The following is a 26,084-nucleotide window of genomic DNA, read 5'->3' on the forward strand; positions in this document are numbered from 1 at the left end:
ATCGGGGGCCCTCAATTCATGCTGTTTTAGGGGCAGCAGCAGGTTTCCTGGCCTGCTTGCCCTTGTTCCAGGACTGGTTAGGTTTCCAGCCTTGTCTGTAGCGAGCAACAGCTCCTTCCTGTTTTGGTGCAGAGGAAGTTGATGCTGCTCCTGCTTTGAAATTACGAAAGGAACGAAAATTAGACTGTCTAGCCTTAACTTTGGCTTTGTCCTGAGGCAGGGCATGGCCTTTACCTCCTGTAATGTCAGCGATAATCTCTTTCAACCCGGGCCCGAATAAGGTCTGCCCTTTGAAAGGTATATTAAGCAATTTAGACTTAGAAGTAACATCAGCTGACCAGGATTTTAGCCACAGCGCCCTGCGTGCCTGAATGGCGAATCCTGAATTCTTCGCCGTAAGTTTAGTAAGATGTACTACGGCCTCCGAAATGAATGAATTAGCTAGTTTAAGGACTCTAAGCCTGTCCGTAATGTCGTCCAGAGTAGCTGAACCAATGTTCTCTTCCAGAGACTCAATCCAGAATGCCGCTGCAGCCGTGATCGGCGCAATGCATGCAAGGGGTTGCAATATAAAACCTTGTTGAACAAACATTTTCTTAAGGTAACCCTCTAACTTTTTATCCATTGGATCTGAAAAAGCACAGCTATCCTCCACCGGGATAGTGGTACGCTTAGCTAAGGTAGAAACTGCTCCCTCCACCTTAGGGACCGTTTGCCATAAGTCCCTTGTGGTGGCGTCTATTGGAAACATTTTTCTAAATATCGGAGGGGGTGAGAACGGCACACCGGGTCTATCCCACTCCTTAGTAACAATTTCAGTAAGTCTCTTAGGTATAGGAAAAACCTCAGTACTCGTCGGTACCGCAAAATATTTATCCAACCTACACATTTTCTCTGGTATTGCAACTGTGTTACAATCATTCAGAGCCGCTAACACCTCCCCTAGTAATACACGGAGGTTTTCCAGTTTAAATTTAAAATTTGAAATATCTGAATCCAGTCTGTTTGGATCAGAACCGTCACCCACAGAATGAAGCTCTCCGTCCTCATGTTCTGCCACCTGTGACGCAGTGTCTGACATGGCCCTAATATTATCAACGCACTCTGTTCTCACCCCAGAGTGATCACGCTTACCTCTTAGTTCTGGTAATTTAGCCAAAACCTCAGTCATAACAGTAGCCATATCCTGTAATGTGATTTGTAATGGCCGCCCAGATGTACTCGGCGCTACAATATCACGCACCTCCCTCTGAGCGGGAGATGTAGGTACTGACACGTGAGGCGAGTTAGTCGGCATAACTCTCCCCTCGTTGTTTGGTGAAATTTGTTCAATTTGTACAGATTGACTTTTATTTAAAGTAGCATCAATACAGTTAGTACATAAATTTCTATTGGGCTCCACTTTGGCATTGCAACAAATGACACAGGTATCATCCTCTGAATCAGACATGTTTAACACACTAGCAAATAAACTTGCAACTTGGAAATACAATTCAATTAGAATAATATTAAAACGTACTGTGCCTTTAAGAAGCACAGAAGATCTATGACAGTTGAAAATTAATAAATTGAAACAGTTATAGCCTCAATCCTTGTAAACAACACAACTTTAGTAAAGGTTTAATCCCATTAGCAAAGATAACAAATTCTGAAAGCAGGAAACACATTGCAGAATAAACGTTTTTTTATCTCAGTCAAACTACAATTCTCACAGCTCTGCTGAGAGAAATTACCTCCCTCAAAATAAGTTTTGAAGACCCCTGAGCTCTGTAGAGATGAACCGGATCATGCAGGGAATACAATGAGTTGCTGACTGAAATATTTGATGCGTAGTAAAAGCGCCAAAAAACGGCCCCTCCCCCTCACACACAGCAGTGAGGGAGAACAGAAACTGTCAGAAAACAGATTAAGCAACTGCCAAGTGGAAAAATAGTGCCCAAACATTTATTCACTCAGTACCTCAGTAAATGAAAACGATTTTACATTCCAGCAAAAACGTTAAACATAATCTCTAGTTATTAAACAGCTTTATGTATTTCTTACAGTGTAATTCTAGTGAAGTACCATTCCCCAGAATACTGAAGTGTAAAGTATACATACATGACATTATATCGGTATGGCAGGATTTTCTCATCAATTCCATTGTCAGAAAATAAAAGCTGCTACATACCTCTATGCAGATTCATCTGCCCGCTGTCCCCTGATCTGAAGTTTACCTCTCCTCAGATGGCCGAGAAACAGCAATATGATCTTAACTACTCCGGCTAAAATCATAACAAAAACTCTGGTAGATTCTTCTTCAAACTCTGCCAGAGAGGTAATAACACACTCCGGTGCTATTTTAAAATAACAAACTTTTGATTGAAGATATAAAACTAAGTATAATCACCATAGTCCTCTCACACATCCTATCTAGTCGTTGGGTGCAAGAGAATGACTGGGAGTGACGTAAAGGGGAGGAGCTATATGCAGCTCTGCTGGGTGAATCCTCTTGCACTTCCTGTTGGGGAGGAGTAATATCCCAGAAGTAATGATGACCCGTGGACTGATCACACTTAACAGAAGAAACATAATTTATGTAAGAACTTACCTGATAAATTCATTTCTTTCATATTAGCAAGAGTCCATGAGCTAGTGACGTATGGGATATACATTCCTACCAGGAGGGGCAAAGTTTCCCAAACCTCAAAATGCCTATAAATACACCCCTCACCACACCCACAATTCAGTTTAACGAATAGCCAAGAAGTGGGGTGATAAAAAAGTGCGAAAGCATATAAAATAAGGAATTGGAATAATTGTGCTTTATACAAAATCATAACCACCATAAAAAAGGGGCGGGCCTCATGGACTCTTGCTAATATGAAAGAAATGAATTTATCAGGTAAGTTCTTACATAAATTATGTTTTCTTTCATGTAATTAGCAAGAGTCCATGAGCTAGTGACGTATGGGATAATGACTACCCAAGATGTGGATCTTTCCACACAAGAGTCACTAGAGAGGGAGGGATAAAATAAAGACAGCCAATTCCTGCTGAAAATAATCCACACCCAAAATAAAGTTTAACGAAAAACATAAGCAGAAGATTCAAACTGAAACCGCTGCCTGAAGTACTTTTCTACCAAAAACTGCTTCAGAAGAAGAAAATACATCAAAATGGTAGAATTTAGTAAAAGTATGCAAAGAGGACCAAGTTGCTGCTTTGCAGATCTGGTCAACCGAAGCTTCATTCCTAAACGCCCAGGAAGTAGAAACTGACCTAGTAGAATGAGCTGTAATTCTCTGAGGCTGAGTTTTACCCGACTCAACATAGGCAAGATGAATTAAAGATTTCAACCAAGATGCCAAAGAAATGGCAGAAGCTTTCTGGCCTTTTCTAGAACCGGAAAAGATAACAAATAGACTAGAAGTCTTACGAAAAGATTTCGTAGCTTCAACATAATATTTCAAAGCTCTAACAACATCCAAATAATGCAACGATTTCTCCTTAGAATTCTTAGGATTAGGACATAATGAAGGAACCACAATTTCTCTACTAATGTTGTTGGAATTCACAACTTTAGGTAAAAATTCAAAAGAAGTTCGCAACACCGCCTTATCCTGATGAAAAATCAGAAAAGGAGACTCACAAGAAAGAGCAGATAATTCAGAAACTCTTCTGGCAGAAGAGATGGCCAAAAGGAACAAAACTTTCCAAGAAAGTAATTTAATGTCCAATGAATGCATAGGTTCAAACGGAGGAGCTTGAAGAGCTCCCAGAACCAAATTCAAACTCCAAGGAGGAGAAATTGACTTAATGACAGGTTTTATACGAACCAAAGCTTGTATAAAACAATGAATATCAGGAAGAATAGCAATCTTTCTGTGAAAAAGAACAGAAAGAGCAGAGATTTGTCCTTTCAAAGAACTTGCGGACAAACCCTTATCTAAACCATCCTGAAGAAACTGTAAAATTCTCGGTATTCTAAAAGAATGCCAGGAAAAATGATGAGAAAGACACCAAGAAATATAAGTCTTCCAGACTCTATAATATATCTCTCGAGATACAGATTTACGAGCCTGTAACATAGTATTAATCACAGAGTCAGAGAAACCTCTTTGACCAAGAATCAAGCGTTCAATCTCCATACCTTTAAATTTAAGGATTTCAGATCCTGATGGAAAAAAGGACCTTGTGACAGAAGGTCTGGTCTTAACGGAAGAGTCCACGGTTGGCAAGAGGCCATCCGGACAAGATCCGCATACCAAAACCTGTGAGGCCATGCCGGAGCTACCAGCAGAACAAACGAGCATTCCTTCAGAATCTTGGAGATTACTCTTGGAAGAAGAACTAGAGGCGGAAAGATATAGGCAGGATGATACTTCCAAGGAAGCGATAATGCATCCACTGCCTCCGCCTGAGGATCCCGGGATCTGGACAGATACCTGGGAAGTTTCTTGTTTAGATGGGACGCCATCAGATCTATTTCTGGAAGTTCCCACATTTGAACAATCTGAAGAAATACCTCTGGGTGAAGAGACCATTCGCCCGGATGCAACGTTTGGCGACTGAGATAATCCGCTTCCCAATTGTCTACACCTGGGATATGAACCGCAGCGATTAGACAGGAGCTGGATTCCGCCCAAACCAAAATTCGAGATACTTCTTTCATAGCCAGAGGACTGTGAGTCCCTCCTTGATGATTGATGTATGCCACAGTTGTGACATTGTCTGTCTGAAAACAAATGAACGATTCTCTCTTCAGAAGAGGCCAAAACGGAAGAGCTCTGAAAATTGCACGGAGTTCCAAAATATTGATCGGTAATCTCACCTCCTGAGATTCCCAAACTCCTTGTGCCGTCAGAGATCCCCACACAGCTCCCCAACCTGTGAGACTTGCATCTGTTGAAATTACAGTCCAAGTCGGAAGCACAAAAGAAGCCCCCTGAATTAAACGATGGTGATCTGTCCACCATGTTAGAGAGTGTCGAACAATCGGTTTTAAAGATATTAATTGAGATATCTTCGTGTAATCCTTGCACCATTGCTTCAGCATACAGAGCTGAAGAGGTCGCATGTGAAAACGAGCAAAGGGGATCGCGTCCGATGCAGCAGTCATAAGACCTAGAATTTCCATGCATAAGGCTACCGAAGGGAATGATTGTGACTGAAGGTTTCGACAAGCAGCAATCAACTTTAGACGTCTCTTGTCTGTTAAAGACAGAGTCATGGACACTGAATCCATCTGGAAACCCAGAAAGGTTACCATTGTCTGAGGAATCAAAGAACTTTTTGGTAAATTGATCCTCCAACCATGATCTTGAAGAAACAACACAAGTCGATTCGTATGAGATTCTGCTAAATGTAAAGACTGAGCAAGTACCAAGATATCGTCCAAATAAGGAAATACCACAATACCCTGTTCTCTGATTACAGACAGCAGGGCACCGAGAACCTTTGTAAAAATTCTTGGAGCTGTAGCTAGGCCAAACGGGAGAGCCACAAACTGGTAATGCTTGTCCAGAAACGAGAATCTCAGGAACTGATAATGATCTGGATGAATCGGAATATGCAGATATGCATCCTGTAAATCTATTGTGGACATATAATTCCCTTGCTGAACAAAAGGTAAGATAGTCCTTACAGTTACCATCTTGAATGTTGGTATCCTTACATAATGATTCAATATTTTTAGATCCAGAACTGGTCTGAAAGAATTCTCCTTCTTTGGTACAATGAAGAGATTTGAATAAAACCCCATCCCCTGTTCCAGAACTGGAACTGGCATAATTACTCCAGTCAACTCTAGATCTGAAGCACATTTCAGAAATGCTTGAGCTTTTACTGGATTTACTGGGACACGGGAAAGAAAAAATCTCTTTGTAGGAGGTCTCAACTTGAAACCAATTCTGTACCCTTCTGAAACAATGCTCTGAATCCAAAGATTGTGAACAGAATTGATCCAAATTTCCTTGAAAAAACGTAACCTGCCCCCTACCAGCTGAGCTGGAATGAGGGCCGCACCTTCATGTGGACTTAGAAGCAGGCTTTGCCTTTCTAGCTGGCTTGGATTTATTCCAGACTGGAGAAGGTCTCCAAACTGAAACTGCTCCTGAGGATGAAGGATCAGGCTTTTGTTCTTTGTTGAAACGAAAGGAACGAAAACGATTATTAGCCCTGTTTTTACCTTTAGATTTTTTATCCTGTGGTAAAAAAGTTCCTTTCCCACCAGTAACAGTTGAAATAATGGAATCCAACTGAGAACCAAATAATTTGTTACCCTGGAAAGAAATGGAAAGTAAAGTTGATTTAGAAGCCATATCAGCATTCCAAGTTTTAAGCCATAAAGCTCTTCTAGCTAAAATAGCTAGAGACATAAACCTGACATCAACTCTGATAATATCAAAAATGGCATCACAGATAACATTATTAGCATGCTGAAGAAGAATAATATCATGAGAATCACGATGTGTTACTTGTTGCGCTAAAGTTTCCAACCAAAAAGTTGAAGCTGCAGCAACATCAGCCAAAGATATAGCAGGTCTAAGAAGATTACCTGAACACAGATAAGCTTTTCTTAGAAAGGATTCAATTTTCCTATCTAGAGGATCCTTAAACGAAGTACCATCTGACGTAGGAATAGTAGTACGTTTAGCAAGGGTAGAAATAGCCCCATCAACTTTAGGGATCTTGTCCCAAAATTCTAATCTGTCAGACGGCACAGGATATAATTGCTTAAAACGTTTAGAAGGAGTAAATGAATTACCCAAATTATCCCATTCTTTGGAAATTACTGCAGAAATAGCATTAGGAACAGGAAAAACTTCTGGAATAACCACAGGAGCTTTAAATACCTTATCTAAACGTTTAGAATTAGTATCAAGAGGACCAGAATCCTCTATTTCTAAAGCAATTAGTACTTCTTTAAGTAAAGAACGAATAAATTCCATTTTAAATAAATATGAAGATTTATCAGCATCAACCTCTGAGACAGAATCCTCTGAACCAGAAGAGTCATCAGAATCAGAATGATGATGTTCAGTTAAAAATTCATCTGTAGGGAGAGAAGTTTTAAAAGATTTTTTACGTTTACTAGAAGGAGAAATAACAGACATAGCCTTCTTTATGGATTCAGAAACAAAATCTCTTATATTATCAGGAACATTCTGCACCTTAGATGTTGAAGGAACTGCAACAGGCAATGGTACTTTACTAAAGGAAATATTATCTGCTTTAACAAGTTTGTCATGACAATCAATACAAACAACAGCTGGAGGAATAGCTACCAAAAGTTTACAGCAGATACACTTAGCTTTGGTAGATTCAGCACTTGACAGCGATTTTCCTGTAGTATCTTCTGACTCAGATGCAACGTGAGACATCTTGCAATATGTAAGAGAAAAAACAACATATATATAAAGCAAAATTGATCAAATTCCTTAAATGACAGTTTCAGGAATGGGAAAAAATGCCAAAAGACAAGCTTCTAGCAACCAGAAGCAATAAAAAATGAGACTTAAATAATGTGGAGACAAAAGTGACGCCCATATTTTTTCGCGCCAAATAAGACGCCCACATTATTTGGCGCCTAAATGCTTTTTGCCGCCAAAAATGACGCCACATCCGGAACGCCGACATTTTTGGCGCAAAATAACGTCAAAAAATGACGCAACTTCCAGCGACACGTATGACGCCGGAAACGGAAATAGATTTTTTGCGCCAAAAAAGTCAGCGCCAAGAATGACGCAATAAAATGAAGCATTTTCAGCCCCCGCGAGCCTAACAGCCCACAGGGAAAAAGTCAAATTTTAAGGTAAGAAAAAATGTTAAATTAAAATGCATTATCCCAAATATGAAACTGACTGTCTGAAAATAAGGAAAGTTGAACATTCTGAGTCAAGGCAAATAAATGTTTGAATACATATATTTAGAACTTTATAAACAAAGTGCCCAACCATAGCTTGGAGTGTCACAGAAAATAAGACTTACTTACCCCAGGACACTCATCTACATATAGCAGATAGCCAAACCAGTACTGAAACGAGAATCAGCAGAGGTAATGGTATATATAAGAGTATATCGTCGATCTGAAAAGGGAGGTAAGAGATGAATCTCTACGACCGATAACAGAGAACCTATGAAATAGACCCCGTAGAAGGAGATCACTGCATTCAAATAGGCAATACTCTCCTCACATCCCTCTGACATTCACTGCACGCTGAGAGGAAAACCGGGCTCCAACTTGCTGCGGAGCGCATATCAACGTAGAATCTAGCACAAACTTACTTCACCACCTCCATCGGAGGCAAAGTTTGTAAAACTGAATTGTGGGTGTGGTGAGGGGTGTATTTATAGGCATTTTGAGGTTTGGGAAACTTTGCCCCTCCTGGTAGGAATGTATATCCCATACGTCACTAGCTCATGGACTCTTGCTAATTACATGAAATAAATGGTCTGGTCACTCTCCTGACCTGTTTACATAGCATTTCTGTAACCATTACAGTGGTATAGCAGATTGGTATCTGTTAGTATAGATGGAGGTTTTAAAAAGAACATGGGCTATTTCAAATAACAAAATAGCTATTTGCAAATAATCTTCTACACTTCAGCAGGAAAAATGAATCCATGGGAATGCATTAAAGAAGATAAAAGTTAAAAGTACACAGTGGCTTTAAATAGAGTATACTTTATTGCAAAAGGAGCATCATAGTCAAAACTGAAATGTGCAAGAGTGGATTTCAGTTTTGAATAGAGTAGGCATTTGCACAATATACTATAGTATAATATATTAGCTTGTGCAGTATGCTGTGTGCCCAGTGTACGTATAGTGCCTGCTCTGACAGCTGACAGTATGTGACAGTGACAACAAACCATCACAGGCTTTCTGAGTAGGTGCAGTGTTTAGAATGTGGGTGCAGCATTTGTACCCCTGAAACACTAATGACATTTACTAGAGGTTAATAAAGTATATTGCAAATGTCTTTATTTTAAAATTTAATTGAACATTTCCAATTTGACTATTTGTCCCTTTAAAGATAAAAATGCTAAGACTATGATGGTGCACACATTGGCAAGTGAGTAGATGCTATTTACATAGCCGTCTGTCATTGCTGTCTCTATTGTTTTATGATCCACTCTTTCTGTGAAGGAATGTATCTGCAAATTACTCCTGAACATTCTATTCAACTTGACCACATGACCCCCTGTCTCTGATGTTTTTGTGAAAAATGTTTTAATCCTCAGCTTTTTTAAATCCTTTAATACACGTGAAGGTTTCTATCACCTCTCCCCATTCTATACACTAAGCTACACATATATAGGTTTCCTGAAAGTTTAATTTTGTAAAACTTGTACCAGTTTTGTAGCCTCTACATAGAATATTTTGTAGTTTCTTTATATCGATCTAAGGACCCGTCTTCAGAACTGTACATACTATTATAGACAGGGCCTGATTAGTGAGCTATAGAGTGACATAAATACCTTCTTTTGTCCGCTGCTGATATCTTTTCCTATACAACAGGCAACTTGCTGGTTTTCCTGCTGTGCTACTGAATGCCAGTGAGACTTATCTTCTGAATAAAACTAAGACCCCCAACACATCACCCAGGGGAGGAAGAGCGAGACATAACTGTTAAGAAACATAGGTTTCAAATATGCAATTGATACTTTTAGTGTCAATAGTCCATTACTCTGTATGTAGCCAAATCATACTGAATCGTTCCCAATTGGCCGGCATTTGGAAGGGTTGCTAATCTCACTATTTTTAGGTAGCTTCTTTGACAGAAAAGCATATCTTTTGTGCTTACTCGGCAGTACATGTGTAAAGAGCTTAGCTTGCACGTTAACTAAACGTGAGCGATTTTGCTATAGGGATTGCTATCTCAGTATATCAGGAACAGCAGCAAATGATAAGTTTGATTTCAGGGGTATTAGTTTCCTCTAAACTGGAAAAACAAAAAAAAAGGTATAAGCGAGTACTCCAGGAAACAATATCTGTTTGTGATTGATAAATATATTTTATTATAGATTGACTCAGAAGTAACAGCATGTTATAGCTCGAGGATAATTTGCAATGCAACTTTGTTTAGTAAGTTTCATCCAAAAAATGCCATCCAGACTTTAAAGGGACATTAAACCCACATTTTTTCTTTCATTATTTAGAAAGAGAATGCAATTTTAAACATCTTTCTAATTTACTTCTATTATCTAATTTGTTTTATCATCTTGATATTCTTTGCTGAAAAGCATATCTAGATATGCTCAGTAGCTGCTGATTGGTTGCTGCACATAGAAGCTTCATGTGATTGGCTCACCCATGTGCATTGCTTTTTCTTCAACTAAGGATATCTAAAAAATGAAGCAAAATAAATAATAGAAGTAAATTGTAATGTTGTTTACATTTGTATTCTCTATCTGTTTCATGAAAAAATGTTTTTGGGTTTAGTGGCCCTTTAAACTCCGACACTGGCATGGTTTACACACCACAATGCATGCTGGGAGCATATGCAGTCTCTGATTGGTGCACTTTAATTTACTCTCTCAGTTCAGGAAAGTGATCTGTGCTTATGTTTCAGTTTGCTCAGAGAATACGATTTAAATTCATATTCTTGGTTGATTTCGTATGGCCCTCTGTTAATGCTAAAATATTGATTCATTAACTGACTAATAAGGCACAAAGATAGCTATTCATTTGTCAGTCAGCACGGTATCTGCAGTATGTTAATTCTGCTCTCATCTTTTTAGGCAGTGATTACAAAACTAGTGACGTCTCACCTCAAATCACAGATTGGCAATTTTTCATCCATCTGTAATAAAAATGTTCCTGAAAATCGTTCATTAAAACTAGTAGGCTTTTACCACAAAGGCCCTGCTTCCAATTAAATCTATTGCACGGGATCACTTTTCTTTCCTGTTCAGCTGTGTAAATGCACAGTTGCTGATACACAGGAAGCTTGTAAGTACAATAAAAGCTAAATTGTTCTAGATTATGAGTTTGAGCTACGGAAGCACAAGGCCAGGCGGTGAAACTCTAGAATTGCCATAACTAAATCTAGCTTGGTCCTTCTAATACTGGTTATATTGTGCTTTGCTGAACTAGATGCTGGAAGTCTCATTAAAAAGAAATAAGGAATTTCACGTGGTTCAGCAACTTCCTTTCATTTAATAAACAGGAGTCAAATGACATTTCATTATTCTAATTATTGGTGCACCCTGCGTGACTTCTCAACTAGGTTGCAGAAGTTAATTATGCAGAAGTACAGCATGGAGACTGGCAATTCTCTCAATAGTGGTTGTTAAAGAGGTCTGAGCAGTTGTCCAATAATGAACTATACGGAGACATTGTTCAATCTGAATGGGTAGGAATAGACAGAACAAGTGGATAAAAGTGTTTTGGCGCCCAGTGAAGAAACACAAGAGAAGCTGAACAAAGTTTAAAGGTAGAAGCAAGTAACAATGTAACTTTATGACACAGACAGAGCTTGCAATTTAACATACCTAGATATGCTCAGGAGTTATTGAGCACTATAAAAAGATACAGTGCACACTCCTGAGCCTATGCTTGTATGATTTCATAAATAGTAGTTATATTTTAATAGAGGATTCCAAGAGAAAGAAGTTTAATGATCAAAATAAATTCCTTTTTTTTATTGTATGCTCTATTTCACTGATGAAAATGTATTTTTTACTTCTACCTCACATTAGAGAACCAAAAGATAACAAGTAAATTCCCTCAGTAATGTAAAAGCACCAAGCACACATGCTGCATGCCTCAGTGATACCCAAGGGCACAAGTTCTCTGTAAAAAAGTATTTGCAGCACATAGCATCACCAAATGTATAATCCCGCCCCCCAGAATTACTAAACACAACATGGAAATACTGTTCTTTTAAAAAGTGACAACCCTTCATCTCAGAAGAAATGTTTTTACAATATTTGAATTGTCTGGTATTATTCTCTCTTAAAGGGACAGTATACACTCGTTTTCATATAACTGCATGTAATAGACACTACTATAAAGAATAAGATGCACAGAGCCTGATATAAAAATCCAGTATAAAACTGTTTAAAAACTTACTTAAAAGCTGTCAGTTTGGCTCTGTTGAAAAGGTAGTTGGAGAGCCCACTGCAAGTGTGAAATAAGACACCCCCCCTCCCCCTTCTTTTGCATATGAAAAGACCCTTTACACAAACAGGAGCAAGCTGGAGAAGGTAGCTGACGGTATTCACATAAAACTTTGGGGCTTGGTTAGGAGTCTGAAAATCAGAGCAATGTTATTTAAAAATAAGCAAAATTATACATTTAAAAAAAAATCAAACTTTATGGGCTTTATAAATAGATCATCTACAAAACATTTATGCAAAGAAAAAATGAGTGTATAATGTCCCTTTAACTCCAAATATTCCCTTAAAACATTCCTCTTGATCAACCTCTGACCACTCCTGTTATCTCTACATCCCTCTCCCGCCCCCAAGACTTCTCACGTGCTGCTCCTGTCCTCTGGAACTCTCTACCCCGCTCCATAAGACTGTCTCCTACCTTGTATAGCTTCAGATGCTCCTTGAAAACCCATCTATTCAGAGAGGCGTACCATCTCTCCTCCATCCCTCATCCTAACCAAACTAATACATGAACTGCCTGACTCACTGCTGCAACTACAATCCATGTAAGCAGCTACCCCAACCTTATGTTTCCGCATCCTAAACCTGTAGACTGTGAGCTCTCCGGAGCAGGGCCCTCTTCCTCCTCTACTAGATTTGTTATGTTTTGCATTTTATCACAAATCCTTGTCATTACATATCCCTACCTTTGTACCCAGCGCTACGGAATTTTGCGACACTTTACAAATAATTGATGATTATTATTATTATTTCAGGGCTGTGCTGTATTTTTGGAAGGATCAGACCAATATACTAAAGGGATATTTCTTATGTGGGAAAGGTGTTAGTGAGCTAAAGACATACTGAGTGGCACTGGCCTGTCTAATAAGCAAAGCAGTTTTTTATTCCCCCAGCTGTTATTGATTGAGCGGATCTCTATATTTCCTAGCTGTTTCTTCCTTTTTTACTTTAAAAATTTGATTCAGAACAAAAACATGAGTTATGTATATTTTGCTTTGTTTTCACTGATTTTGCATCTGTTACTACCGATAATAGACACAACAAATTAAATACATTTTAGAACAATACAGAGCGATGAAAGCAACTTAAAAGTTTCAAATATACATAAACAACAAAAAGTGTCCCTAAAAGGGACAGTATACACCAACACAAATAAGGGCTATTTTAATAAAGCTTTTTATGTAGATAAACTTTGCAATATATCCTGTATGTATTAGCTATTTTGCTGCTAAAGGTGGTAAAAATGAGAAAAAACTTGCAGTATGTATGGAGATGTACGTCATACACACTAGTTACTGAGCTAGGGCTTTTATCTCACTCCCTAACTAGTGTGCTTAAAATGAGAAACAACTTGCAGTATGTATGGAGACATACGTCATACACACTAGTTACTGAGCTAGGCTTTTATCTCACTCCCTAACTAGTGTGCTTAAAATGAGAAACAACTTGCAGTATGTATGGAGACGTACGTCATACACACTAGTTACTGAGCTAGGGCTTTTATCTCACTCCCTAACTAATGTGCTTAAAATGAGAAACAACTTGCAGTATGTATGGAGACGTACGTCATACACACTAGTTACTGAGCTAGGGCTTTTATCTCACTCCCTAACTAATGTGCTTAAAATGAGAAACAACTTGCAGTATGTATGGAGATGTATGTTATACACACTAGTTACTGAGCTAGGCTTTTATCTCACTCCCTAACTAATGTGCTTAAAATGAGAAACAACTTGCAGTATGTATGGAGATGTATGTTATACACACTAGTTACTGAGATAGGGCTTTTATCTCACTCCCTAACTAATGTGCTTAAAATGAGAAACAACTTGCAGTATGTATGGAGATGTATGTTATACACACTAGTTACTGAGCTAGGTTTTCATCTCATTCCCTAACTAGTGTGCTTAAAATGAGAAACAACTTGCAGTACGTATGGAGATGTACGTCATACACACCAGTTACTGAGCTAGGTTTTCATCTCATTCCCTAACTAGTGTGCTTAAAATCAGAAACAACTTGTAGTATGTATGGAGATGTACGTCATACACACTAGTTACTGAGCTAGGCTTTTATCTCACTCTCTAACTAGTGTGCTTAAAATGAGAAACAACTTGTAGTACGTATGGAGACGTATGTCATACACACTAGTTACTGAGCTAGGGCTTTTATCTCACTCCCTAACTAGTGTGCTTAAAATGAGAAACAACTTTCAGTATGTATGGAGATGTATGTTATACACACTAGTTACTGAGCTAGGCTTTTATCTCACTCCCTAACTAATGTGCTTAAAATGAGAAACAACTTGTATGTATGGAGACGTACGTCATACACACTAGTTACTGAGCTAGGGCTTTTATCTCACTCCCTAACTAGTGTGCTTAAAATGAGAAACAACTTGTAGTATGTATGGAGACGTACGTCATACACACTAGTTACTGAGCTAGGTTTTCATCTCATTCCCTAACTAGTGTGCTTAAAATCAGAAACAACTTGTATGTATGGAGACGTACGTCATACACACTAGTTACTGAGCTAGGGCTTTTATCTCACTCCCTAACTAATGTGCTTAAAATGAGAAACAACTTTCAGTATGTATGGAGATGTATGTCATACACACTAGTTACTGAGCTAGGTTTTCATCTCATTCCCTAACTAGTGTGCTTAAAATGAGAAACAACTTGTAGTATGTATGGAGATGTACGTCATACACACTAGTTACTGAGCTAGGCTTTTATCTCACTCTCTAACTAGTGTGCTTAAAATGAGAAACAACTTGTAGTACGTATGGAGACGTATGTCATACACACTAGTTACTGAGCTAGGGCTTTTATCTCACTCCCTAACTAGTGTGCTTAAAATGAGAAACAACTTGCAGTATGTATGGAGACGTACATCATACACACTAGTTACTGAGCTAGGCTTTTATCTCACTCCCTAACTAGTGTGCTTAAAATGAGAAACAACTTGCAGTACGTATGGAGACGCATGTCATACACACTAGTTACTGAGCTAGGGCTTTTATCTCACTCCCTAACTAGTGTGCTTAAAATGAGAAACAACTTGTAGTACGTATGGAGATGTACGTCATACACACTAGTTACTGAGCTAGGCTTTTATCTCACTCCCTAACTAATGTGCTTAAAATGAGAAACAACTTGCAGTATGTATGGAGATGTACGTCATACACACTAGTTACTGAGCTAGGCTTTTATCTCACTCCCTAACTAGTGTGCTTAAAATGAGAAACAACTTGCAGTATGTATGGAGATGTACGTCATACACACTAGTTACTGAGCTAGGCTTTTATCTCACTCCCTAACTAATGTGCTTAAAATGAGAAACAACTTGCAGTATGTATGGAGACATACGTCATACACACTAGTTACTGAGCTAGGCTTTTATCTCACTCCCTAACTAGTGTGCTTAAAATGAGAAACAACTTGCAGTACGTATGGAGATGTACGTCATACACACTAGTTACTGAGCTAGGCTTTTATCTCACTCCCTAACTAGTGTGCTTAAAATGAGAAACAACTTGCAGTACGTATGGAGACGCGTGTCATACACACTATTTACTGAGCTAGGGCTTTTATCTCACTCCCTAACTAGTGTGCTTAAAATGAGAAACAATTGCAGTACGTATGGAGATGTACGTCATACACACTAGTTACTGAGCTAGGCTTTTATCTCCCTCCCTAACTAGTGTGCTTAAAATGAGAAACAACTTGCAGTACGTATGGAAATGTACGTCATACACACTAGTTACTGAGCTAGGCTTTTATCTCCCTCCCTAACTAGTGTGCTTAAAATGAGAAACAACTTGTAGTACGTATGGAGACGTACGTCATACACACTAGTTACTGAGCTAGGGCTTTTATCTCCCTCCCTAACTAGTGTGCTTAAAATGAGAAACAACTTACAGTACTTTCAGTACGTATGGAGACGTACGTCATACACACTAGTTACTGAGCTAGGGCTTTTATCTCACTCCCTAACTAGTGTGCTTAAAATGAGAAACAACTTGCAGTATGTATGGAGATGTACGTCATACATACTAGTTACTGAGCTAGGGCTTTTATCTCACTCCCTAACTAGTGTGCTTAAAATGAGAAACAACTTGCAGTACGTATGGAGACGTACATCATACACACTAGTTACTGAGCTAGGCTTTTATCTCAGTCCCTAACTAGTGTGCTTAAAATGAGAAACAACTTGCAGTACGTATGGAGACGTACGTCATACACACTAGTTACTGAGCTAGGCTTTTATCCCCCTCCCTAACTAGTGTGCTTAAAATGAGAAACAACTTACAGTACTTTCAGTACGTATGGAGACATACGTAATACACACTAGTTACTGAGCTAGGGCTTTTATCTCACTCCCTAACTAGTGTGCTTAAAATGAGAAACAACTTGCAGTATGTATGGAGATGTACGTCATACATACTAGTTACTGAGCTAGGGCTTTTATCTCACTCCCTAACTAGTGTGCTTAAAATGAGAAACAACTTGCAGTACATATGGAGACGTACATCATACACACTAGTTACTGAGCTAGGCTTTTATCTCACTCCCTAACTAGTGTGCTTAAAATGAGAAACAACTTGCAGTACGTATGGAGACGTACGTCATACACACTAGTTACTGAGCTAGGGCTTTTATCTCACTCCCTAACTAGTGTGCTTAAAATGAGAAACAACTTGCAGTATGTATGGAAACGTATATCATACACACTAGTTACTGAGCTAGGCTTTTATCTCACTCCCTAACTAGTGTGCTTAAAATGAGAAACAACTTGCAGTATGTATGGAGACGTACGTCATACACACTAGTTAGTGAGCTAGGCTTTTATCTCACTCCCTAACTAGTGTGCTTAAAATTATAAACAACTATCAGTACGTATGGAGACGTACGTCATACACACTAGTTACTGAGCTAGGGCTTTCATCTCACTCCCTAACTAGTGTGCTTAAAATGAGAAACAACTTGCAGTACGTATTTAGATGTATGTCATACACACTAGTTACTGAGCTAGGGCTTTTATCTCACTCCCTAACTAGTGTGCTTAAAATGAGAAACAACTTGCAGTACGTATGGAGATGTACGTCATACATACTAGTTACTGAGCTAGGCTTTCATCTCACTCCCTAACTAGTGTGCTAAAAATGAGAAACAACTTTCAGTACGTATGAAGACGTACGTCATACACACTAGTTACTGAGCTAGGCTTTTATCTCACTCCCTAACTAGTGTGCTTAAAATGAGAAACAACTTGCAGTATGTATGGAAACGTACATCATACACACTAGTTACTGAGCCAGGGCTTTTATCTCACTCCCTAACTAGTGTGCTTAAAATGAGAAACAACTTGCAGTACGTATGGAGATGTATGTCACACACACTAGTTACTGAGCTAGGGCTTTCATCTCACTCCCTAACTAGTGTGCTTAAAATGAGAAACAACTTTCAGTATGTATGGAGATGTACGTCATACACACTAGTTACTGAGCTAGGTTTTCATCTCATTCCCTAACTAGTGTGCTTAAAATGAGAAACAACTTGCAGTACTTTCAGTACGTATGGAGACATACGTCATACACACTAGTTACTGAGCTAGGCTTTCATCTCACTCCCTAACTAGTGTGCTTAAAATGAGAAACAACTTGCAGTACGTATGGAGATGTACGTCATACATACTAGTTACTGAGCTAGGCTTTTATCTCACTCCCTAACTAGTGTGCTTAAAATGAGAACCAACTTTCAGTATGTATGGAGATGTATGTTATACACACTAGTTACTGAGCTAGGTTTTCATCTCCTTCCCTAACTAGTGTGCTTAAAATGAGGAACAACTTGCAGTACTTTCAGTACGTATGGAGACGTACGTCATACACACTAGTAACTGAGCTAGGCTTTTATCTCACTCCCTAACTAGTGTGCTTAAAATGAGAAACAACTTGCAGTATGTATGGAGATGTACGTCAAACACACTAGTTACTGAGCTAGGCTTTTATCTCACTCCCTAACTAGTGTGCTTAAAATGAGAAACAACTTGCAGTACGTATGGAGATGTACGTCATACATACTAGTTACTGAGCTAGGCATTTATCTCACTCCCTAACTAGTGTGCTTAAAATGAGAAACAACTTGCAGTATGTATGGAGATGTACGTCAAACACACTAGTTACTGAGCTAGGCTTTTATCTCACTCCCTAACTAGTGTGCTTAAAATGAGAAACAACTTGCAGTACGTATGGAGATGTACGTCATACATACTAGTTACTGAGCTAGGCATTTATCTCACTCCCTAACTAGTGCGCTTAAAATGAGAAACAACTTGCAGTACGTATGGAGATGTACGTCATACACACTAGTTACTGAGCTAGGCTTTCATCTCACTCCCTAACTAGTGTGCTTAAAATGAGAAACAACTTGCAGTATGTATGGAGACGTATGTCATACACACTAGTTACTTAGCTAGGGCTTTCATCTCACTCCTCACTAGTGTGCTTAAAATGAGAAACAACTTGCAGTACTTTGCGTATGTATGGAGACGTATATCATACACACTAGTTACTGAGCCAGGGCTTTCCTCTCACTCCCTAACTAGTGTGCTTAAAATGAGAAACAACTTTCAGTATGTATGGAGATGTACGTCATACACACTAGATACTGAGCTAGGTTTTCATCTCATTCCATAACTAGTGTGCTTAAAATGAGAAACAACTTGGAGTACTTTCAGTACGTATGCAGACGTACAGGTGAAACTCTAAAAATTAGAATATTGTGCAAAAGTTAATTTATTTCACTAATGCAACTTAAAAAGTGAAACTAATATATGAGATAGACTCATTACATGCAAAGCAAGATAGTTCAAGCCGTGATTTGTCATAATTATGATGATTATGGCTTACAGCTCATGAAAACCCCAAATCCACAATCTCAGAAAATTAGAATATTGTGTAAAGGTGCAATATTCTAGGCTCAAAGTGTCCCAGTCTAATTAGCTCATTAAGCCATAACAACTGCAAAGGGTTCATGAGCCTTTAAAAGGCCTCTCAGTCTGGTTCAGTAGGAATCACAATAATTGGAAAGACTGCTAACCTGACAATTGTGCAGAAAATCATCATTGACAACCTCCATAAGGGTGGAAAGCCTCAAAAGGTAATTGCAAAAGAAGTTGGATGTTCCCAAAGTTCTGTATCAAAGCACATTAATAGAAAGTTATGTGGAAGGGAAAAGTGTGGAAGAAAAAGGTGCACAAGCAGCAGGGATGACCGCAGCCTGGAGAGGATTGTCAGGAAAAGGCCATTCAAAAGTGTTGGGGACTTTCACAAGGAGTCGACTGAGGCTGGAGTCAGTGCATCAAGAGCCACCACAAACAGATGGATTCTAGACATGGGCTTTAAATGTCGTATTCCTCTTGTCAAGCCACTCCTGAACAACAAAAAACGTCAGAAGCGTCTTACCTGGGCTAAAGAAAAACAGACCTGGTCTGTTGCTCAGTGGTCCAAAGTCCTCTTTTTTGATGAGAGCAAATTTTGCATCTCATTTGGAAACCAAGGACCCAGAGTATGGAGGAAGAATGGAGAGGCACACACTGCAAGATGCTTTAAGTCCAGTGTGAAGTTTTCACAGTCTGTGTTGATTTGGGGAGCCATGGCATCTGTTGGTGTTGGTCCACTGTGCATCATTAAGTCCAGGGTCAACGCAGCCGTCTACCAGGAGATTTTGAAGCACTTCATGCTTCCTTCCGCAGACGAGCTCTATGGGGTTGCTGACTTCATTTTCCTAACTTAAAATGAGAAACAACTTGCAGTATGTATGGAGATGTACGTCATACACACTAGTTACTGAGCTAGGCTTTCATCTCACTCCCTAACTAGTGTGCTTAAAATGAGATACAACTTGCAGTACGTATGGAGATGTATGTCATACACACTAGTTACTTAGCTAGGGCTTTCATCTCACTCCTCACTAGTGTGCTTAAAATGAGAAACAACTTGCAGTACTTTGCGTATGTATGGAGACGTATATCATACACACTAGTTACTGAGCCAGGGCTTTCCTCTCACTCCCTAACTAGTGTGCTTAAAATGAGAAACAACTTTCAGTATGTATGGAGATGTACGTCATACACACTAGATACTGAGCTAGGTTTTCATCTCATTCCATAACTAGTGTGCTTAAAATGAGAAACAACTTGGAGTACTTTCAGTACGTATGCAGACGTACAGGTGAAACTCGAAACATTAGAATATTGTGCAAAAGTTAATTTATTTCACTAATGCAACTAGTTACTGAGCTAGGCTTTTATCTCCCTCCCTAACTAGTGTGCTTAAAATGAGAAACAACTTGTAGTACGTATGGAGACGTACGTCATACACACTAGTTACTGAGCTAGGGCTTTTATCTCCCTCCCTAACTAGTGTGCTTAAAATGAGAAACAACTTACAGTACTTTCAGTACGTATGGAGACGTACGTCATACACACTAGTTACTGAGCTAGGGCTTTTATCTCACTCCCTAACTAGTGTGCTTAAAATGAGAAACAACTTGCAGTATGTATGGAGATGTACGTCATACATACTAGTTACTGAGCTAGGGCTTTTATCTCACTCCCTAACTAGTGTGCTTAAAATGAGAAACAACTTGCAGTACGTATGGAGACGTACATCATACACACTAGTTACTGAGCTAGGCTTTTATCTCAGTCCCTAACTAGTGTGCTTAAAATGAGAAACAACTTGCAGTACGTATGGAGACGTACGTCATACACACTAGTTACTGAGCTAGGCTTTTATCCCCCTCCCTAACTAGTGTGCTTAAAATGAGAAACAACTTACAGTACTTTCAGTACGTATGGAGACATACGTAATACACACTAGTTACTGAGCTAGGGCTTTTATCTCACTCCCTAACTAGTGTGCTTAAAATGAGAAACAACTTGCAGTATGTATGGAGATGTACGTCATACATACTAGTTACTGAGCTAGGGCTTTTATCTCACTCCCTAACTAGTGTGCTTAAAATGAGAAACAACTTGCAGTACATATGGAGACGTACATCATACACACTAGTTACTGAGCTAGGCTTTTATCTCACTCCCTAACTAGTGTGCTTAAAATGAGAAACAACTTGCAGTACGTATGGAGACGTACGTCATACACACTAGTTACTGAGCTAGGGCTTTTATCTCACTCCCTAACTAGTGTGCTTAAAATGAGAAACAACTTGCAGTATGTATGGAAACGTATATCATACACACTAGTTACTGAGCTAGGCTTTTATCTCACTCCCTAACTAGTGTGCTTAAAATGAGAAACAACTTGCAGTATGTATGGAGACGTACGTCATACACACTAGTTAGTGAGCTAGGCTTTTATCTCACTCCCTAACTAGTGTGCTTAAAATTATAAACAACTATCAGTACGTATGGAGACGTACGTCATACACACTAGTTACTGAGCTAGGGCTTTCATCTCACTCCCTAACTAGTGTGCTTAAAATGAGAAACAACTTGCAGTACGTATTTAGATGTATGTCATACACACTAGTTACTGAGCTAGGGCTTTTATCTCACTCCCTAACTAGTGTGCTTAAAATGAGAAACAACTTGCAGTACGTATGGAGATGTACGTCATACATACTAGTTACTGAGCTAGGCTTTCATCTCACTCCCTAACTAGTGTGCTAAAAATGAGAAACAACTTTCAGTACGTATGAAGACGTACGTCATACACACTAGTTACTGAGCTAGGCTTTTATCTCACTCCCTAACTAGTGTGCTTAAAATGAGAAACAACTTGCAGTATGTATGGAAACGTACATCATACACACTAGTTACTGAGCCAGGGCTTTTATCTCACTCCCTAACTAGTGTGCTTAAAATGAGAAACAACTTGCAGTACGTATGGAGATGTATGTCACACACACTAGTTACTGAGCTAGGGCTTTCATCTCACTCCCTAACTAGTGTGCTTAAAATGAGAAACAACTTTCAGTATGTATGGAGATGTACGTCATACACACTAGTTACTGAGCTAGGTTTTCATCTCATTCCCTAACTAGTGTGCTTAAAATGAGAAACAACTTGCAGTACTTTCAGTACGTATGGAGACATACGTCATACACACTAGTTACTGAGCTAGGCTTTCATCTCACTCCCTAACTAGTGTGCTTAAAATGAGAAACAACTTGCAGTACGTATGGAGATGTACGTCATACATACTAGTTACTGAGCTAGGCTTTTATCTCACTCCCTAACTAGTGTGCTTAAAATGAGAAACAACTTTCAGTATGTATGGAGATGTATGTTATACACACTAGTTACTGAGCTAGGTTTTCATCTCCTTCCCTAACTAGTGTGCTTAAAATGAGGAACAACTTGCAGTACTTTCAGTACGTATGGAGACGTACGTCATACACACTAGTAACTGAGCTAGGCTTTTATCTCACTCCCTAACTAGTGTGCTTAAAATGAGAAACAACTTGCAGTATGTATGGAGATGTACGTCAAACACACTAGTTACTGAGCTAGGCTTTTATCTCACTCCCTAACTAGTGTGCTTAAAATGAGAAACAACTTGCAGTACGTATGGAGATGTACGTCATACATACTAGTTACTGAGCTAGGCATTTATCTCACTCCCTAACTAGTGTGCTTAAAATGAGAAACAACTTGCAGTATGTATGGAGATGTACGTCAAACACACTAGTTACTGAGCTAGGCTTTTATCTCACTCCCTAACTAGTGTGCTTAAAATGAGAAACAACTTGCAGTACGTATGGAGATGTACGTCATACATACTAGTTACTGAGCTAGGCATTTATCTCACTCCCTAACTAGTGCGCTTAAAATGAGAAACAACTTGCAGTACGTATGGAGATGTACGTCATACACACTAGTTACTGAGCTAGGCTTTCATCTCACTCCCTAACTAGTGTGCTTAAAATGAGAAACAACTTGCAGTATGTATGGAGACGTATGTCATACACACTAGTTACTTAGCTAGGGCTTTCATCTCACTCCTCACTAGTGTGCTTAAAATGAGAAACAACTTGCAGTACTTTGCGTATGTATGGAGACGTATATCATACACACTAGTTACTGAGCCAGGGCTTTCCTCTCACTCCCTAACTAGTGTGCTTAAAATGAGAAACAACTTTCAGTATGTATGGAGATGTACGTCATACACACTAGATACTGAGCTAGGTTTTCATCTCATTCCATAACTAGTGTGCTTAAAATGAGAAACAACTTGGAGTACTTTCAGTACGTATGCAGACGTACAGGTGAAACTCTAAAAATTAGAATATTGTGCAAAAGTTAATTTATTTCACTAATGCAACTTAAAAAGTGAAACTAATATATGAGATAGACTCATTACATGCAAAGCAAGATAGTTCAAGCCGTGATTTGTCATAATTATGATGATTATGGCTTACAGCTCATGAAAACCCCAAATCCACAATCTCAGAAAATTAGAATATTGTGTAAAGGTGCAATATTCTAGGCTCAAAGTGTCCCAGTCTAATTAGCTCATTAAGCCATAACAACTGCAAAGGGTTCATGAGCCTTTAAAAGGCCTCTCAGTCTGGTTCAGTAGGAATCACAATAATTGGAAAGACTGCTAACCTGACAATTGTGCAGAAAATCATCATTGACAACCTCCATAAGGGTGGAAAGCCTCAAAAGGTAATTGCAAAAGAAGTTGGATGTTCCCAAAGTTCTGTATCAAAGCACATTAATAGAAAGTTATGTGGAAGGGAAAAGTGTGGAAGAAAAAGGTGCACAAGCAGCAGGGATGACCGCAGCCTGGAGAGGATTGTCAGGAAAAGGCCATTCAAAAGTGTTGGGGACTTTCACAAGGAGTCGACTGAGGCTGGAGTCAGTGCATCAAGAGCCACCACAAACAGATGGATTCTAGACATGGGCTTTAAATGTCGTATTCCTCTTGTCAAGCCACTCCTGAACAACAAAAAACGTCAGAAGCGTCTTACCTGGGCTAAAGAAAAACAGACCTGGTCTGTTGCTCAGTGGTCCAAAGTCCTCTTTTTTGATGAGAGCAAATTTTGCATCTCATTTGGAAACCAAGGACCCAGAGTATGGAGGAAGAATGGAGAGGCACACACTGCAAGATGCTTTAAGTCCAGTGTGAAGTTTTCACAGTCTGTGTTGATTTGGGGAGCCATGGCATCTGTTGGTGTTGGTCCACTGTGCATCATTAAGTCCAGGGTCAACGCAGCCGTCTACCAGGAGATTTTGAAGCACTTCATGCTTCCTTCCGCAGACGAGCTCTATGGGGTTGCTGACTTCATTTTCCTAACTTAAAATGAGAAACAACTTGCAGTATGTATGGAGATGTAGGTCATATACACTAGTTACTGAGCTATTTTTTTTTTTCTCACTCCATAAATAGTGTGCTTAAAATGAGAAACAACTTTCAGTATGTATGGAGATGTACGTCATACACACTAGTTACTGAGCTAGGTTTTCATCTCATTCCCTAACTAGTGTGCTTAAAATGAGAAACAACTTGCAGTACTTTCAGTACGTATGGAGACGTACGTCATACACACTAGTTACTGAGCTAGGCTTTCATCTCACTCCCTAACTAGTGTGCTTAAAATGAGAAACAACTTGCAGTACGTATGGAGATGTACGTCATACATACTAGTTACTGAGCTAGGCTTTTATCTCACTCCCTAACTAGTGTGCTTAAAATGAGAAACAACTTTCAGTATGTATGGAGATGTATGTTATACACACTAGTTACTGAGCTAGGTTTTCATCTCATTCCCTAACTAGTGTGCTTAAAATGAGAAACAACTTGCAATACTTTCAGTACGTATGGAGACGTACGTCATACACACTAGTTACTGAGCTAGGCTTTCATCTCACTCCCTAACTAGTGTGCTTAAAATGAGAAACAACTTGCAGTACGTATGGAGATGTACGTCATACACACTAGTTACTGAGCTAGGCTTTCATCTCACTCCCTAACTAGTGTGCTTAAAATGAGATACAACTTGCAGTACGTATGGAGATGTATGTCATACACACTAGTTACTTAGCTAGGGCTTTCATCTCACTCCTCACTAGTGTGCTTAAAATGAGAAACAACTTGCAGTACTTTGCGTATGTATGGAGACGTATATCATACACACTAGTTACTGAGCCAGGGCTTTCCTCTCACTCCCTAACTAGTGTGCTTAAAATGAGAAACAACTTTCAGTATGTATGGAGATGTACGTCATACACACTAGATACTGAGCTAGGTTTTCATCTCATTCCATAACTAGTGTGCTTAAAATGAGAAACAACTTGGAGTACTTTCAGTACGTATGCAGACGTACAGGTGAAACTCGAAACATTAGAATATTGTGCAAAAGTTAATTTATTTCACTAATGCAACGTAAAAAGTGAAACTAATATATGAGATAGACTCATTACATGCAAAGCAAGATAGTTCAAGCCGTGATTTGTCATAATTATGATGATTATGGCTTACAGCTCATGAAAACCCCAAATCCACAATCTCAGAAAATTAGAATATTGTGTAAAGGTGCAATATTCTAGGCTCAAAGTGTCCCAGTCTAATCAGCTCATTAAGCCATAACACCTGCAAAGGGTTCATGAGCCTTTAAAAGGCCTCTCAGTCTGGTTCAGTAGGAATCACAATAATTGGAAAGACTGCTAACCTGACAATTGTGCAGAAAACCATCATTGACAACCTCCATAAGGGTGGAAAGCCTCAAAAGGTAATTGCAAAAGAAGTTGGATGTTCCCAAAGTTCTGTATCAAAGCACATTAATAGAAAGTTATGTGGAAGGGAAAAGTGTGGAAGAAAAAGGTGCACAAGCAGCAGGGATGCCTGCAGCCTGGAGAGGATTGTCAGGAAAAGGCCATTCAAAAGTGTTGGGGACTTTCACAAGGAGTCGACTGAGGCTGGAGTCAGTGCATCAAGAGCCACCACA

General features: G+C 39.1%; 1 protein-coding gene across 3 annotated transcripts in view; it reads right to left on the minus strand.

The window, feature by feature from the left end:
• TSNARE1 (t-SNARE domain containing 1) overlaps positions 1 to 26,084 on the minus strand; it is a 1,244,582-nt gene that overhangs the window by 428,492 nt on the left and 790,006 nt on the right. The gene's annotated exons all lie outside the window — the stretch shown is intronic.

This window comes from Bombina bombina, chromosome 5 (genome assembly GCF_027579735.1).
Source record: "Bombina bombina isolate aBomBom1 chromosome 5, aBomBom1.pri, whole genome shotgun sequence".
In the NCBI taxonomy this organism is placed as follows: domain Eukaryota; kingdom Metazoa; phylum Chordata; class Amphibia; order Anura; family Bombinatoridae; genus Bombina; species Bombina bombina.